The sequence below is a fragment of the Prinia subflava genome, chromosome 1 (assembly GCF_021018805.1).
Source record: "Prinia subflava isolate CZ2003 ecotype Zambia chromosome 1, Cam_Psub_1.2, whole genome shotgun sequence".
NCBI lineage: Eukaryota > Metazoa > Chordata > Aves > Passeriformes > Cisticolidae > Prinia > Prinia subflava.
Window position 1 is genome coordinate 122,557,567 of NC_086247.1, and position 18,859 is coordinate 122,576,425.

The 18,859-nt window shown below is 37.8% G+C and overlaps 1 long non-coding RNA gene across 50 annotated transcripts in view; it reads right to left on the reverse strand.

Moving 5' to 3' along the window:
* The window catches only part of LOC134557645 (uncharacterized), a 128,625-nt gene that overhangs the window by 70,147 nt on the left and 39,619 nt on the right, over positions 1-18,859 (reverse strand). For 41 of the 50 annotated variants that reach the window (XR_010082174.1, XR_010082173.1, XR_010082171.1 and 38 more), the window contains 9 exons: positions 17,841-18,038; positions 11,661-15,418; positions 10,473-10,597; positions 8,647-8,813; positions 8,192-8,309; positions 7,607-7,747; positions 5,722-7,014; positions 5,079-5,175; positions 2,838-2,921 (listed from right to left, as the gene is read on the reverse strand). This is a non-coding gene — a long non-coding RNA (uncharacterized LOC134557645). The remainder of the gene's footprint in view (positions 1-2,837; positions 2,922-5,078; positions 5,176-5,721; positions 7,015-7,606; positions 7,748-8,191; positions 8,310-8,646; positions 8,814-10,472; positions 10,598-11,660; positions 15,419-17,840; positions 18,039-18,859) is intronic. The other 9 variants (XR_010082107.1, XR_010082092.1, XR_010082093.1 and 6 more) reach the window with 9 other exon arrangements.

An 18,859-nucleotide genomic window follows, 5' to 3' on the forward strand; every position in this document is an offset into this window, starting at 1 on the left:
ACACGTTTGTGGTGGCAACACATTGCTGACTTCTCCTTACTTTTTCAGTTTATTTACATATCACTAATTTGCTGTATAACATCCAAAGTGAAATGCAGTTTGCCTTTTTTTTCCCTGTATCAGACTGAAGTTTTGACATGACCTAGTGATAAAGATTGAAGAGATCTCCCCATGAATGTACAAGAAAGGAATATTGCAGACATGAAAGCTCCCAGCAATAATAGCCATTACCATACCAAAAATATGTGGGAATGGCATTGAAGAATCAGATCCATTTTAAATTCTGTTGTTTCTGAAAGATTTTTTTTTCATTACTGAATTTATTTGGGAAAACTTTCTTAGCTACAGAAAACCCCAACAAAACTGAGGTGTGCACTGTAGCCCTCAGGGAGATATGGTGTGGGTCCATGTGCTATAAACATGGAATGCTTTTTGGCTTGGGTTTCCAGAAGGAAAACAACCCACATCAGTTGCATTTGAGTGTGACTACATTTGAAATACGGAGTAAGGCCAATGCTGGCTGTTATAACCAAACTGTCACAAAACCTAGCAAAGCAAATCTTCAGGCTTGTTAAGAGAGGCTTAGAAATTTTTCTGCTTAGAAACAGCAGGGAGGAAATGACCACTCAAGTCCACATCTTACACTGAACCTCATTTGACCAGAAAAGGAGGGCACAAGAAGTTAGACACCATGAACACACTGAAAAACATGCTGCATTTTTCAAAGCAGAACAGCTTTGAAAACTCTCTGAAAACCAGAGGCTGAGAATGCCTTGAGCTACACACACTGTGGTAGTTTGGCCATGGACCACAGTAGCAGAAGGGTTATTTGGGGATGGCATCCACCAAAATTGGCCACATTCAGATCCTTACTCAGCCACAACTGAGATTCAGAAATATTGCTTGTCCACATAGATTGAAGATGAAAATATTCCCTCCTTTGCTGTTTGCTCACATAGGACTCAGCCTTCAAGGTCTGTAAACCTGATAAGAGCATCTTGCTCCATTATATTCCTAATCTTTGCATATGGGCAGTTTTGGTGACTAAAGAACTCACATGCAGGAAGGACAAATTTTTTTTTATATGTTCATCCACTTCAACTTTATGCCTCTAAACAAATACATGTTCAACAACACACAAAAATTTGCACGAAATCACTAAATATAAATACCAGAACTCCAACCACATCTTTGTAACATGTGAAGCAGCTGCCTTGGAAAAAGTGGAGAAAATACTAAAATTCTGTGAAGCATATAAGTGGACACTAAAATATATTTTGACCACCCAGTTTTCAAAAATAAAGAAAAGAGGGACAGTGGCAACCACAGGAATCAGAAGAGTTGTTAGTGTAAATTCCACTGTTGTGCCTATGATTTTATCAAGCTTGTGCAACAACAAAACACATTCCTGAAGTCATGACCTCAGCAAACTCAACTAATATCTACTAGTTTAGCCTGAGGCCCTGGTTTCCTCTGTGTAATTTGGAAAACCTCCAGGGAGCAGATGTATCCTGCCAGTCCAGACAAGCTCTGTTTACCACCTACTCCAATCAGAAGTTCATAACCCCTAGAAGCTTATAGGATAGGACTGATTCAGCACCTGATGACAAAACATCAATAAAGTAAATGTTAGGTAAACATTACATAAAGTAATTTCAACAGCCTTCTTAGCAAAGTTTCTTAATTCCTTTTTATTACACCAATAAAAAACCTGCTTCCCCCCAGCCCTAACCCTCCTTTTTTTTTGTCTTCTTTTGAGATGATCTCCTGACACCTAAAGGTACATTATCTTCACCTCAGCATTTGCTATTGCTTGCAATATTCAAAAGCAAGTGGAAAAAATGTTCTTTTCCCTTATCAAACCTTGAAGGTCTACCAAGGACCAGAGCTGTCTGGTAACACTTTCTTTACACTGAGCTGCTCCAAAGCATCCCACCAGGATTCTGATGGGCCCTGACTGAACTCAGAGCAAAGACCCAGTGAACGTGCAGGGAGGTTGACTGGGCTGCAGGAGCACATGAGGATTTCACATCTGGCAGTTTGCACCACAAAGGCTAGAGGACCATGAATCACTTAATTGCAAATCTGCATCAAACTTTAATTAATTCTTGGACTATCTCTCCCAGACTAATTAAAGCATGCTGTTATTTGCTGATCGTAGAATACTATAGGAGGAATGAGGCCAGATGAGGACTTACCCCAAAATTAGATCTAATTGCTAAAATTATGAAATGTGTTTATTGAGGTAATTCCTCCCACAGAAAACTGTGCTTGAGACACTGAAAGAAATCTCTTGCAGTTTATATTCTAATAATTTATACAAGCATCTAAAAATTATTTTCAAAATTTTATTTTTAAAAATCAGATACAAATTCTAAGGGATAAAAGACCAGAACTTAGAGACAGCAGGTTTTGCTTAATTTTTCCTGCATGTATAAATGAAATATCCCTTTCATTCTCTTTATGTCTCATGCCACTGAAAAAAAAAATTGAAAAAAGCCTTGAAAAAAACATTGATGAGAACCTTCTTAAATAAAGGTATAATGTGTCTAATCCGGTTGCATCTAATAAAGAGCTTAAAACCTGTCCAACTAAAACATTACTGGAAGCCAGTTCTCTTTGACTTCACTGCAGAACTTGGTCAGCCTTATTCATGATTTCACAATGGATCCATTAAAAAAACCCATAAAAAGTGCAGAAAAACTTCACAGGATTTAATTTCACAACCACTTTTCCATGACTGCCAAACTGTAACCCTAAGTCACTCTGCCACTATGTTTGCCAAACTGAGATACCACTCTCAGTCACCAGACTTCAGAGAGAAGACAATGGCTTACCAACATTTTCAAGCAAAGCTGGCGATACCTGAGAAGGCTTCTGTCTGCAGGTCTGATGATTATCACATCAACCACTAAATCAGCCTAAAAAAAAAAATCCACAGTCCCTGTGAAAGGTCCACATGATTATCTTTGAAATTTAAGTATTTCTTTAATCCTCTTGGTGAGAAACTCGTACAATACATTGCTTTGTCAAGAGTGCTTCTCTTGTATAGTTCCTGTCTGATTATGTGCAAAGTGAAAAATGATGACACTGAAATCCTAGTACAACTCACTGAGAAGAAAAGTTTGTGTGTTAAACCATTTGACACTGCAAATAATACAAGCTCCTTCAACAAAGCTAATCTCTGCCAGCAGGGGCCTCTGTCTCTTTCTGGAAATCACTGATATTACACATGACCAGAGTGATGGTATCTGTTGAAGAAAGATTACAAATAATGACAAGGAGCAACAGTGAAGTCTGTGCCTCACTTACTCAGCAAAATCATCTTCTGAAAACTGGATGCTTTTCTTCTGGGTAGGGAAACAAAACAAATGTAGTAGATCAGATTTTAAAAACAGAAGCTGAGATTTGCAGCAATGATAGGTACTAAGATATTACCTAACATGAAAAAAAATTGCATTAAACTGAGGTGAGGTAAATGTACATATGAAAAAAAAAGTATGGATAAATAAAATAAATCTATGCTGACACTTAAAAGTCTTGGCTTTAGATATTATAAAGTACAAGGCTGGGCAGCAAAGTAAGTCCAGTCTGCCATGCAGCAGCATTATTTACTACATGCTTAAGGTATTGTCCTTGCTTTGAACTAATCTAATTTTAAAAGCATTTTCCCTTTCTTGGAAACAAAAGGCAAATACTGCTTTTCTTATAAAGGCCTGATACATCATTAACTAATTAAAAGATAAGGCAAACTATCTACAGCTTTATAGATTATCTCTCCAGTCTCAGAAAATAAGTGGTGTTAATTTCTGTGGAGTGCAAAAAAACTGGTGAATCTGTGCTCAAATAAACAAAACAAAGGTTATTTTTAACACTGAGCCACAATCTGCTCTTCTACAAGGGCACCAACAAAGTCTATGTATCAGCTCTATCACTGCATGGTACCCTGCATAAACCGTCCATTAAGGGTGTTAGGAGTTTGCACAGCAACAGCTCCTGAACAGTGAAAAGCAATGACTTCATGCAAGCATAGTTAGCATCATGAAGGATTATATGTTCCCTTTATAGATATTTCAGTTACACCCACTGCATGGCACCCTCAGACAAGACTGGGTTCACAGAAGCAGGAATGTCATTGTAGCTCCCTAGGAACTCCTCAAGTAGATCCCCGCTGCTGTGTAGAGTTCCAGTAAATAAGACCTGTTGCCACTCAGTTTTTAACTTGCTGGCACTAGGCAAAATACTTTCCAGCCACCAACATAACTCCAAATACTCATCCATAGTGTCCATCGCCATTTTATAACAGAAATTACAGTCTTTGCTTTCCACTAGTTTATCCCCATAGACACATGCCGACTCACAATTCAGAGATACGAATATCATTTGTTTGCTCTAAGCACTTGGCTGTAGAAAGCAAAATGTCCTAAAGATAAAAAAAAAATACTTTTTTTTGTAATGTTGTCATTTGGCATCAAAATAGCATGTCTTAAGTAAGACTATATATATATATATTTATATATTCTGCAAGGACATTAGTTATACTTTGTAGATATCCAGTTGTGCTTGAATTTATATATTCTTGAACATAAACCAGGATGTCTCTAAAACTGGCGAGTTCTCCAGCCAGTTGAACATGCAAAGTATAGTTAAAACAAGTGTCTGCTCTCCACTGACTGGCACACTAAGGTGGGCCATTACGGCTTGAGGCTGCAGGGCAGTACAGGACACATGGAAACATCAGCACCGCCAGGACCTTCCATGGTCATTAGCCCTGTGTTTCAATACTGCTCAGGAAAACAGCACAGAGGCCATCATGATAAAATTAGCACTTTGTCAGCTGTCACCTCAAACGTCCTCCTTTCACAGCTTCTGTGCCAGAATGGGTGCAATCGTGCACCAAAACAAGGTGTGTGGTGTATAACAGGACCTGACCGTGTGCCTTGCCTTCACAGTGATCCATGTGGTGAGTACATATTCTGTACATTTTGTAAAATATTGTGTAATATATTCTGTAAAAGAACAGAGCTGCATTCCAAGGAACAGGAAAGCAGATAAAACCAAACCAGGATTAGACTTACCTGATTTTGCAAGAGAGGCCAGGATTTGCTGACCCTATTATATCCTTCCCTCTTGTCTTTAATCTCTGCTCTGGTATTCAGCTACCCTTTGATGAACCTGCTTCATGGAAAGGGTTGTCAAGCACTGGAACAGGATACCCGGGGATGTGGTTGAGTCACCATCCCTGAAGGTATTTAGATGATGTGTAGATGTGGCACTTGAGTACGTAGTTTAAGGGTGGACATGGCAGTGCTAGACTAATGGCTGGTGTCATTGATCTTAGAGGTCCTTTGCTAGCTAAATGCTTTTGTGATTTTGTGATTGTTTCAGAGTTTCTTCCATATCTATTTTGTTCAACCTAGTCTTCCGAAAGTTGTTTTACCCTTTGAAATGTTGACCTTCTTTTCTCAAAAACCAACCAACCAAAAATGTAAGCACAGCAAACTTTGCAAACCATTGTCCTGTTTCTGCTAAATAAATTTTCTATCTCAGCTTTCTGCCCATCTGATCTACCTGACCATGGTCACTTTAGGCCAGGGACTATCTTCTACTTTGTACAAAAAGCATCTGTTCCTCATCAGTCCACAATCCAACGTCCATTATTAGATTGTAAAGATCAGCAATAATAGAGTATTGTCAGATACATCAGCCCATGATATAGACCTGAAAGCCACTGGAGAGGTCTCTCATAGTAAGGATGTAGTGGAACTTCATATCAGTTGGTAGGAAGTTTTGAATCCCTGGTGAAGGCATATGTCTGCTTCTACCATGGCTCAAATATTCTTGATTGTTGGTGGAACAAAGGCTCATTGCTGGAAGTGGAAGCAAACTATCTTTTTGCAGATGGTAACCAGGGAATCTGAAGAAAGGAAATTGGAGGCAAATACTGCAAAATGTCCTTGAAAATAAAAAGGGAAAAGGAGATGAAGATCCTCTAGCATCAGACAGCAGATAAGAGTGAATGAAGTGTTAAATGACAATACAGCCTGGTAAGCATACAGCTACTTGTGTGTCACAGAAAATACTTCATTTCTAGCCTCATCCTTGATGTAGTCCCACAGCAGTCGCATGTCTGGTTATGAGCCCCAAGGGCACATCTGACAGGTGAAGGACCACATGAGACTGCAATTCAGGAAACTCTCAATGTCATGATAAATCTAGTGTGTCTCTTTCTGTTTAGTTATAAGAACAGCAAGATTTTCGGTCTGAACTAAATTTCAAACATTATATTTTCTCCTATTCCCTTTCATCTGCTACCTATTGTAGTGGAAACCTAAATAGCAATTATTTCATATATTAAATATAGGATTGTTATAATATGATACTTCACATCATAGCTGGAGCTTAGGCTTGATAATGAATCTGCTAGCAGCTGGATTCATATAGGCAACATATTGAAAATTATGGATTTCTTTAATAGTTAGCTTTTGCCTATCATAACTGAGAAAGAAAATGCAATTTGATTAATATTAGTGACAAAACACTGAAGCACTGTACAGTTCCAGGCTTAACTTCAGTTGAAGAATCAACAGTTCTGTCTGACAGGGAATCTAGAATACAAATATCCATGGAAATATCAAATTGGGATTGATATTTTAAAATTAAGAATAATCACATATTTTCTATCACATAGTATTTTGTTCAAAATTTCTGTTGCAATTAAGATACTGCACTTTTACAAAGCTTCTAATGATAAAGGCTTTTTGTAATGAAACTGGCTCCAAACACTCTTGGAGATGAGTAAAGCATGGTCTAAAGAAGCACAAATCAGTCTGAGAATGCACAAAATAATCACTCATCACAGATAAGAGGAAAATTAGTTCATCTCAAAAAGAAAAAAACCAACAAAGATCATCACGGAGTATGAGGAAGTGTGCTTCTCTATTTGCTGCATTTTCCAATGCTCTTTCTGGCTCTCCAGATCACACAGCTCCTGGTGAATTAAAAGGAGGCCACCTAAAAAATGAAATAAAATAAAATAATTTTTTTTAAAAAAAACAAAAGGGCTCTGAGTTACTGTCAATTTGTGTTCTTTTTTGTCCAAATGGGAGGAGAATCTTGTTTCTTTAGATGTTAGTATACATCTCAACTAGGGCAAGCAGGTCTTTAAGAGAAACACTGTTAAAGGAAAACTCATGAACAATGCAGTTATTCCCTGCTCAAATCAACAAATTCTTCCTTCCCAGAACTTCATAAAATAATGCATTCTCTTTCTTTCCATGTGTTTCTAATGAATTTTACTCTATTTTAGAATTCTTAAGTAGTTAAATTTCTGTATATGGAATGGTCAGCATTGTTCTTGACTTGATCTCTTTTGTAAAAATGGAAATTTTTAATTTTTAGCTAGGTTTTGTTTTAAAATAATTCAAAACCATTCAAAAGAAAGAAGCATCAACCTTTTAAAGCACTAGTGATTTTGAGATCTTAACTCTGAAATCTTTGTGAAAGAATAAAAGGTTTCCATTCTCAAAAAGAGTATAGTTACGGGAAGAAAACAAGAGAGCATTGAGCATAAGAGAAGTTAGCTTTGCATGTCACCAAATTAGACCTGATTGGTTTCTCCAAGCTAGAGATGTTTCAGATTTTAGTAGTCACTTCCTTTTTTTTTTTTTTTTCTCTTTACATCTTTTTCCTTTACATGATATTCAGCTGATGCCTTGTGTCATTCTTTCATGGGATGAAGTATGACCTAGTGAAAAAATTTATACAATTCATCTGCATTACAAGAAACAAGAACAGTACAGATCATTCAAAATGTTTAAATGTTTTCTTTGTAAGTCACATATTTTTTTCATGTCATATAAGATGACATGCTTGTATCTGAACAAGAATTTAATGCATATTTATGATAACAGTGAAGTATTTACACAGAATATTGGTCTTCCTGTAACAGAACTAACTGAAACACTAATCTGTTGATTTAGGATTTAGGATTTTAGGAAACTTTATATTTACACAGGTTCTGGTGAAGGAATACAATACATTTTAATTGCTAAAAAATTAGACTGTCATTTGGAAAGTAAGTCATTTGTCACCTGCTCTAGGTGACACTGTCTTGGCACCTTGGACTAGATGATCTCCAGAGATCCCTTCCACCCCTAACGGGTCTGAGATTCTGGGATTCTGTAATTACCTTAATTGCCCAAATCAGCTGAGTTATCCTTCAGTGGCCATCTTCTATGGTTTTATTCTCATGGCAGAAAAAGGCTGATCATTTGAACCAGTATCAAAGTTTGGATTTCGTCTCTTGTCTTTACAGGTGAAGAAAACATAGGGGGTGTTAGAGGCTAAACACCTGCAATTTAGGGAATCAATTTCTGTACCTTAGCCATCCCTGCTCTTTGTAGTCAGTCAGTGGGGCCAGCAGCAGCTCCATCAAAAGCAGCTGAAGGATATTTCCCTTCCAAGACTCCACAGCCCCTTCACTTTCTGCTTGTCTTTTCTAAAACGGTTCATAACCTCCCAGGAGCATATGCTTTTCTCTTTAATCAATGAATTTTAAAGCTTTCTGTTTTTTCTCTGGTTTAAGGTTGCCATCATAGACGACAGCACAAAAATTATAACATTAAGTAAGAAGCAAAAGCTCACCAGGGTCTATAATCAATACACTGCCAAATCAATGCATGAGGCCGAACCATTCCTCATCTATCCACTTAAGCCATATTCAAATCACCAATAAAATAGAAAAGTTTCTCATTCTTTTACTGGAACATAGGTATGACCATGTTCTTTCTCCAGCTTTTTTCCAAATGTCCCTGAAACGTAACAAAAAGGCATAAAAATTATTACAGTATGAAGTGACACTGAAACTAAACCAAATCAAGAGTTCAAAATCATGCTGGCTAAAATTGATGAAACATTTCACCATGTACAAGGTTTGGGGTTTTTTTAACTATTGGAGCCCTTAGCAATCAGTGAAACTCACAGATAGTCTTTGAGAACATATCACCTTGGCATTCTGAATTCCAGAAAACTCTTGTTGATTTTGTTGATTGACTACTTCACAGCTTTTGAAAATTTCACAGCATATCTGTCTGTATCCTTTGAAACTGAAATGCTTTGAATGTGAAATCCCCGGGTACCCTGACACTCAAAAAATTAATCAGCGAGTAGATGATTTTCTCCTTCTCCTGGGAAGGATGAATTAAGATCTTTACCAAAATAAGTAAAGTGCAAAAACATGAATGATAGCTGTCACTTAATCAGGACATTTAATCAGGAATCTAATGCAATATCATCTCCCAGACAAAGGAATATTAAGGTTATTGTACTTAAATTTCAGGCTATTCCCTCAAATGAGGAGCTTACATGATGGTCAATGCAGACCATCAAGTTACAAATTTACTAAAGCAGTGAACAAATTAACTCAAAAACCCTTATGTATTCATCAGAACTGTAAAATATTGAGACATAAACTTTGAGTTTATACAATTTTTATCCAACTGCACTGCTTCCCTTAGATGTATAAGGGAAAAATATAGCTGCAGAAAGCTGCTCAGTCATGTTGAAAGCACAGAAGAAAACAACTTTTATTAAGCATTATCATAATGCTGAACTCTGGTATGATGTGATCCTCAACTTCTCCCACTTAGTGAAGTATTCCACAGATACATTTCTAATTGCATTCCCTCAATTTTGTGCATGGAGACAAAACCTGCAGAAATCACCAGGAATTTATTAAAGTAGGGCTGGAAAACTACCAGTCTTCCTTCCTAGGTCATATATTATTTTGTTTAAAAGAGATTGAGGCTCTTAACTTCAACAAGCAGCCTAAATTCTTTCTGTCTCAGAGCTGGGATTGGAACCAAAGGGGGTTATGAAACATTTAGAGAATACAGTGGTTAAAATCCTCACAACACAGCAGAGAATTAAATGTAAATTCAGTATTGTTCGGCAAGAGGAAAGAGATGATGAATCTGGAACCCAGATTTTTATGTCCAGTCAATAATGTAATGAATTGGGGATACACCTGTTATTGATTTTGAGATTATGAAAGTCAGAATTTAATAAGACTTTGATATTTGTCAGTAAGAAATGCATATATGTATATATGTATAAAAAGGAATTATCAGTTCCATGTACAAGTGGAAGAGGAAAAAATGCAACTACACACTTTTAATTTTTTCTATTGTATTGTGAGTTAAAATACTTTGGGTTGGGAAGAAAAAAAAAGAGTGAAATGTAAGTATATGGTTTTGAACTTGTCTTGTTTATTTAAAAACCAGGCAACATATTCATGAGAGTTTGTAGGAAATGGAAACTGCACGTGCACAGGGGCAGCTCAAGGCTGGATATCACAGCCTTGCCACGGTCCTGCCTCACAGCAGACTTATTGGCTCCCTGGGCAAAGCAGAATAACCAAATGCATCACTGCAAGCAGTTTCCAGTAGGACTACAGAAGTATTGTCACAGACCTTTCAGTGAAATGAATCATCTGCAAACCCCAACAGTGATTTTGACAGGCGAACTCAACCAAGGTAACAAACGCTTCCAAGGGCATTTCTGTCTAGTCACAGTCAGCTGAAGGGATGGTTACTGACTGGAGAAGCAAAACAAGAAGATAAAGTGTGAAGGTGTGCTGAAAGACAGGACAGAAACGGAGAACTTCAACATATTTGCAACATGGTGTTCATAAATTTTGGGGGGAAAAAGCTGTGGCTGCACTTACCCTGCTTTCCTACCACAGAAGGGAAAAAACTTTTTGCAGAAACTATATGCATATGAAAGGTTTAAAGTCTCTTGATTTTATAAAAGACAATTTTGTTGTTTTAGCTCAATTGTGTACACATAACTTAGCTAATGTACACATAATTTTAAACCCCAAATTAGGAACCATCCCCCTTGATCCTTAACCTTATCTAAATTTTAATAATGTCCACAATTACAAACACTTGCACATTTTTGTTCTCTGTGGCAGTGTTCCAGACTTCAGTATTCCTCAGGACCTCAGATTTAATGTACCAATATTAGTTTGCATCAGAATGTGCCTCCATCAGGCAACATTTTGAAATTTTCTGCTGTTCTAGAGGCAGAGTGGGTGAGTCATATGCCTTGGGGAATGCTAAATAAAACCCTACACTACATGCTATCTCACCCACTCTAGCAGATACCTCAAAAGAAGTTATGTGGCTGCAGATAAGATGAGAACTGACAGAAAATACTGCAGATTAAAAGTGATATGATCTGTAAAAAAAGTCTTTTAACCTCTGAACTAGGGAAAGAACATAGCAATGAACAGTTGTGAATCACTTCAACAAGTTCATCTCTTAAGCTCTTTTTTATGAACTAAGTCTTAATTTAAATTGCTCATTTGTGCAATTTGCTGTGACTCTTTCCATTACAAAAACAATACACAATTTGACTGTTCCAAATAATTGCTTGGAGTGATGGCTTAAGACACATGAAGGCACTTCAGTGTATCACTTGAATGCATTTTCCAGGAAGGAATATTGGTACACCCAAACACAAAAATAACCTAAGAGGCCGTCATTTTGATCTACACATGACAGTACAAAATCATTCTGTCACGGCTCAGAGACAGTGCTGTGAACACAATGGAAGGGAACACAATATACTTGTTTCTGGATTGTCATGCAGCTCACCTGCTGTGACTAGTGGAGGAACTCGGTAGGAGAGCTTTTAACAAGAGGAACCTGGCTGAAGAGCAGTGGACAGAAGGAAGAACCGTAAACAGTGAGATGAGTCCATGGCTTTGTACCTGTCTTAATTTTTCTTAGAAGGAGCAGTGGATGGTTTACAACACTGATTTAATGTGAAGGAACACTACTCAAACTTCACAGCAAATCCTTAAAAGCTCAAACTCTCACATTTTATGCCACAAGACTGTTGGTGGGTGTAACATGCTTGGAGAACAAGCCCCTGTGATGTTTGACTTCACATCTTTGGTTTATTTAAGGTTTCCTGAGAGAAGAATACACAGCCTTTGCTGCCCAGGAGCTCTTTTAATCAGCTTCCCTTTGCAATGGAAAGTGTTATGATTTGTACTCTAGAGCCATGTTTGTTATTGGAATGGCAGTCATTAGCTCAAAAATCCCTCCCTGATCAGAGGAATTTCTGAAAGCCTTTTAGGGCTGATTCCCCATTAAAGGAGCTATGACTGTTTACAGCAGCTCATGATCTCACTCTGACGCACAGCAAATTTGTTTTCTCCTAATCTTTCCATTCACTTTGATGGGCAAAAAGATGATTAAGTTCTGTTGATGCAGGATTATATGTTAAAGTTTTGGAATTTGGAAACACTTCAAGGAATAAACTCAAGTATAAAAGAGACAAAATGGTCTTACCTTATCTGATGTGAATACAAAAGAAATTAACACAAGACATGAAAGAAAAAAACAGTAAAAGCTTATTCAATTAAGATTTGTGGATTTATACCTACTTTTTTAAACCTGGTGAAAACATAATCCATTAGCAGTCAATGTAGATTGACTGGAAAATTAGACTACTGATTGGAAAAGCAGTTAAATTACACATCAAACACACTTAAATGCTTCTAAAGATTTTATCTTAAGACTTCTAAAATCATAAAAAATTTTTTAAACTGAATTTTTTTTGTATCTTCTCCCACACATTTAAAATGACAAGGCAGTGTACTAACTTACTTCTCTATTGCTTTTCATGGCATGAAAAGTTGTACAGCAAAGTGGACACAGTTTTTTCTGTATTGTTGTTTCTTGTTCAAATTACAGGAAGGATAAAAAAAAGGATGGCCAAGAGGGCATATCCACTGGCAGCTGAACTCTCCCTTGACTGTGTTCTTTATGAAGAGCAGAGCAGACAGCTTTTATGGCCCTATTTTGCTTTGACTGTTTGATTCCTCTTGTTTCAAAATCTACCACATACCACCAGTATAACATTTTTGGCCAATATACAGCCCCCTCCATTTGTGTGTTATATTAACATTTCCTTTGATCTGCATCCATCTCATCTGCAGGGACTACAAACTCTGACAGCGATTGACCCTCCTTGTATGTTTTGTGGTACCTAGCAAAAGGAAACTCAACTTCTGACTGTGTGTTTTGGTACACCTACAGGCACCATGCAGAGACACCCAGGTTAGGGCAAAGCTGGCTCAAAGCTTCTTGTGAACGGAGGTAAAGGCAAATTTTCTCATCTGCTATCAGACAGCAACTTGTGGGAGCACAGTGTCAGTTCCAGTTTGCACCAGGCAGTTTCATCCTCCTCCTTTCCCCTTGCCTGACACAACTTCCAAAGTTTTCCAGTTTGGAAAGCAATAACTTTGCCAAGGCCCAGAGAAGAGCAGTAGCCAATGGTTGTGACAAGACTGTAATAACTTTGGAATACATTTCATCACTGCTGTTGAGGGAAGATAAGTTTTACACACTTGTATGGAACTTACTCAGGAGCACTGCTGAGATTGTGTGGTAGTGGAAAGAATTGTTGGTCTGGAGGCTGTCTTCAGAGACAGCACCAAGCCTATTGCCTATAAACACTGTTTTCCTACTCTAGCATTTCCAACAAGCAAGACTGCTTTGCCTTTTATTATAAGTAAATTAATAAAGCACTGGAGATGTACAGTCTAAGATATGTGAACAAAGATTGACTAAAACTGAAAAGGAAAAATCCCATCAAACACTTGCACGTCACAGTTTACTTTTAAAAGCAAACTGTAATTTCTGTCTCTCTCTCTGGCTAGGACTAAATTTTAAAGAGTGATGAAACAAGATACACAATTCTTTTATTCTCAAAGAATTACTAAAATAAATTGTTTTACTGGATTACCTTTTACACAGTATTTCTACTTGAAAATTTTTGTTCAACCTCTTCTAACAGGAAGCTTTTGAAATCTGATTGTAGCTGAAATGCATTTGTTTCACCTCAGGCTTTACAGAACAGCAGTCTCCCAATAACTATTAGAGAAGCAAAGACTGGTGAAAGATGTAGGTGGTTTAATTTCTCAAATATTTCAATTCAATTTTTGGCCTGGCTTTCACCTTACCTAAAACCATTTGGACAAACAACTGGCAATAAACAGCTTTACTTACTGTGAGCACCTAAAAGCTTCCTTGCCTGATAAATCTTTCTTTTCCAAGCTCTTCAATTGCCTGATAAATATTTCTTTTCCAAGCTCTGCTATTTTCCTATCAAATACTAATCCTCAAAGACAAAAGGAGAGTTGATAATGAATTATATCTTTTGATCATCACATCCATGTTTCTATGTTCATAGACTTCTAATCTCCCCAGGAAAATTTCTACTCATCTAAGCATTAAACAATTGTACAATACAAGTTAATGCAATCAAAACACCATTAATCACTTGAGAATACCCTATGGAGAACACACTGGAAAAAAAAGTGCAAAAATAATCATATCTTCAGACAGAGGTGATTACTGCTAATAGCTCATGCTCTCTATTCCTCCACTGACAGGTGTACATATCATACTTTCATACCTTCTACAATTTGTCTTACACAAATATAACTCTAACTTTATAAGCTGTTCAAGAGCATAGTGGAAAGGTGATGAAGTGATTTGCTTTCTCTAGGTCTCATAGACTTTGTTTGTGTGGAGCTAATTTAGCTGACAAAAAATTATCAGTGCATAAATGTGGCCATAGGATAATGTTAAGGCTTCAAGTTGTAGTGTGCAGCTTGCTGTGGGCATTATTTTCAATGGTTTAAATGGACTTGGAGCCTGAATTTATTTCTCTTACTATGGATAAAAGGTACCCCACACAGAAGTAGGTGGATGCCAGAAAAAGGGTGGAATGCTATGAGAAGCCTGTGTTAGGGCAGGTTATAGGGAGGACCTGTGAACCTGTGTCATTGTTGAGGCAGACACGGCACACAGAGTGACACAGTAAAATCTTCAGAAGGCTTCTCTTTATTATGGTCACATGCTGTCTTCTACACAGTATTTACAAACCTCATGTGCAACTTTAACTGATTAATAGCTTTCTTGTTAATTGTTCTGTTGGTTAGTAAAAGGTATTCTACTTGTCCATCAAGTCTATCTATTCTTGGATTGTTTACATATTTTATTTACTGATTCTCATGGGACAAATCCCTTGTTATTACAGGTGCATTTGTTTTTCACCCTCCAAATAGATTGTTGTGTTAAAGGAACTTCTCGTTCTCAAAATAGCTTCATATGGGAACTTGCAAATTGCTTGTTAGCTGCACTAGAAAGAAATGACAGGCCAGCTTTGGCTCCTTCCCCAAACCTACAGAGAGAGGAGCCCACGCTGGAGCAGGTTTGCTGGCACGACTTGTAGCTCAGTGGGGGACCCATGATGGAGCAGTTTATGAAGAATTGCAGCATGAGGAAAGCACTCAAGTTGGAGAAATTCATGCCGGCCTGTCTGCCATGGAAGAAACCTAATGATGGAACAGGGAAAGAGTGTGAGGAGTACTTCCCCTGAGAGGAAAAGAGGAGCAGACACAATGATAAGCTGACTGCAACCCCATTTCCCATCCCTCTGTGCTAATGGGGTAAAGAGGAGGAGAAAACTGGAAGTGAAGTTGAATTGGGAAGGAGGGAGGAGTGGAAGGAATGTATTTTTAAGATTCGGGGCTTTTTTGTCACTACTGTACTGTGATTTGATTGGTAATAAATAAAATTAATTTCCCCAGGTTGAGTCTGTTGTGCCCATGGCAATGCTGAGTATTTGATTTCCCTGCCCTTATCTTGACCCAAGAATCTTTCATCATATTTTTCTCTCTTCTGTCCAGCTAGTGAGGGGGAGTAATAGTGGCTTGGTGGGTACCTGGCATTCAACCAGGGTCAGCCCTGCACATACACTGATTAAGCAGTACACATAAGAGAGGAAAAAACCTACTTAAGCGATGGCAAAATTCTCTGAAATGTCTATTTGAGGATATATGTGGCCACCAAATAAATAATAAATCAACAGAATAAAAATTAGAAGGAAGACTTAGTATAAATAATAGAGTTTGTTCCAATTAATCTTCAAACTGGATGTTTAAAATGCCAGCTAATATCATCAGATACTCACAGGTTCTACTCTAGGTCGTGGGGTTTTGGCTGATGAATACCAGCTCTGGACACTGTAGCTGGGGGAGCAGCTCTTAAACATGTACCTCAAACAGCAGCCACATTATCAGTCATAGGCACACATTCACTGCTTGTAAGGGTCAGAACCCAGAAATCAGCAGTAAAATTTCAGCAGAAGAAAGTTAATATTGCTGTTTAACAAGAATGTGGTCAGGGCAATCCTGCTTATTACAGTGCCACAGAGAATTATCTGCAATACAATGCATGCACTATTCCCTGAACAAGCCAAACAAACTCTGAGCATGCTGAGAGTTTTTACCAGAATCAGGGGATGACAAATTCAAAAGGTTTTACTTGACCTTGTATGAGTTTGTTAGAGTTTAATTACTTTAAAAGGTGACTAGCCTGTTTCGCTGATGTGAGTTCTCCTGAAAACAGATAAAAGCAGAGGAGGGAAAAATCTCTCTCAAGGTCAATGGAAATAGTCAGAAAATGATTCAGAGCAGGACTCTAAATTTAGGTGCTCCAAAACGTTTCTTGAAAAAAACACTTTCTGTTTCTCAAAAAAAGTTAGATTATATGGCTCACCCCACCAGACACCTTGCTCAGTAACCAGAGGGTTACTAGGGTTTAAGTTTCTAAGGCAGGGAAACATAAAACTCCAATCACTTTTCGAAGGTTACATTCAGATCTTAGATTTAGATTTCATTACATTACAGCATTTCAGAGAGCCCACAAAATTGATTTAGCTGTATAATTAATAAGAAGGAAAGAAGTCTGTATCCTACTGTGCTTAGACTGACTGAGTTAGATTTTCTACACCGACCTTCCATAGTACAGTGATGCAAGGACTTCAGTAATGGAATCTTAAATCTGTTTTACTGAGAGACTTTCCAAACACCAGTTTCAATAGTCTTATCATTGATATATCTAATTACATCAGCTGACATCTAGGAGGTACTACAGTATTTGTAGGCTAATTTAAGGCATTTTGTTGTGCCAAACAGGTAAGACATAAAGTGTTAATTAGGTACTAAAACATTATTTAGCAATAGTGAAAAGCAAAGAAGTTATTAGAATAAAATAAAAAAAAGAATGCACAAGGCAAAGCTGTCTCCAGAAAAAGAGAGGAAGAAGCAAATGGGAAAACAAGTAGAGAAGAAGCCACTGTAATTGTGTCTCAATGGCTCACCTTGTTAGTATCCACAACAACAGTGTTGAGGCACTCAGTCTCCCTAAGCTATATATCCCTATTTAAAACAAACCTTTTTGGCCCCTCATGGGTAATATTGACTTGTCCTCTCAGAGAAGATGACAGGAGAACTGCACATTATATTTCAATAGACTCTTATCACTGAAGTGCTTCAACTACAATACCACACTGCAATTAAAACTTCAGAAGATGGTACATCACTGAAACAAGAAGCTTTTGTAACATCAAACCCATGTTTCCTTCCTTTGTTTCTTTATTACATGGTTATTTAAAATAACAAAAAAATCAGTGAACACTCAATACAGCAAAACAACTGAATTTTGTGTAATAATGACCTATTTCTGTTTTGATTACAGGAGAGTTGGTCATTAGTCTTAATGGTATGGGTGAGATAAGGGAGGTACCGTGGGTCTGGGGAGAAAACAACAGGCCCTTCAAGGCAGCTGGATCAGCATTGCTCAGGTGAATACTTTTTGTCTTCCAGCATCCTGCCCTGCCCTCCAGCCTTCCCAGAACCACCAGTTCACTGTCTGCACCCACAACAAAACCTCAGAAAAACGGAAGAATTCTACCTCTTACATGTTTGTGTTGACCATTTTGGATGGAGAATGACATCCTAGCCAGAACACGTCTTTCTTGCCATCATTCCACTCAGATTGCTTGATGTATAAAACCACACAGTTCACCAGCTGTCAGAACTTTGCATTAAGTTTATTCCAATTGGGTACTTCTTTTGTGTTCACATACATGTGATGAAGAACTTTCAGAACCTGAAGAGAAGGAACAGGGTGAATGTTAGTGACACCTTTTCATATAGTAGGAATTTTTGACTTTTTCCTGAGCTGGATCTCTGACTGAATTCCTGCACTCAGCCAACAGTTTACATTAATTTACTCTTGTCTCTGTCCTGGTTTACTCCCAAATTTCCATTAAGCCTAAGGATAGAAAAGGAGACTACCAGTCTGAAATAGTTGTATTCTGCACTAAATTCTAATAGAAGGTGTTAAATGGAGAAGAAAATCTATGCAGCTGCCAACATTTAGTAGCAGAAATAGGCAAGCATTATGTATGAGAATTATTTGTCTAGTGTTTTGGCAAGAAATTCCATTATGTCTGTCTAGAAGCCTAATTAAAACATCCTGCTTCTCCTTCCAGAACAAAGTATTACTTAGTCTATCTGTCAAATTGAATGTTCATTACTTCATGCCATGATTAACTGTCCTTTGGGACATGCAAACAACACATAAAATGTAGAATTTGCTTGCAACATTTGAACTTTCTATTGCTCATCGTGTGGCTGACCCAGTGGCCTCAGCAGTGTGTTATTACCCTGCAGCCTCAGGCAGAGGAACAGGAAGAATTTTTTGTGCAAGACCCGTGGCAATTTCTTTACAATGTGAGATGGAAATCATGTTACACAGGCAGGAAGGTACCTTACCCTTTCCATCCCCTGCAATTCCAGTGACAAACACAGTGACACACTGCCAGTTCCTCCTCCAGCTGAACATCCCACCATGCACAAGGGACACACAGTGAGCACCTTTCCTCTCCTGTTCTAGTTCTTATCACAGAAACACAATTATTCACAAGA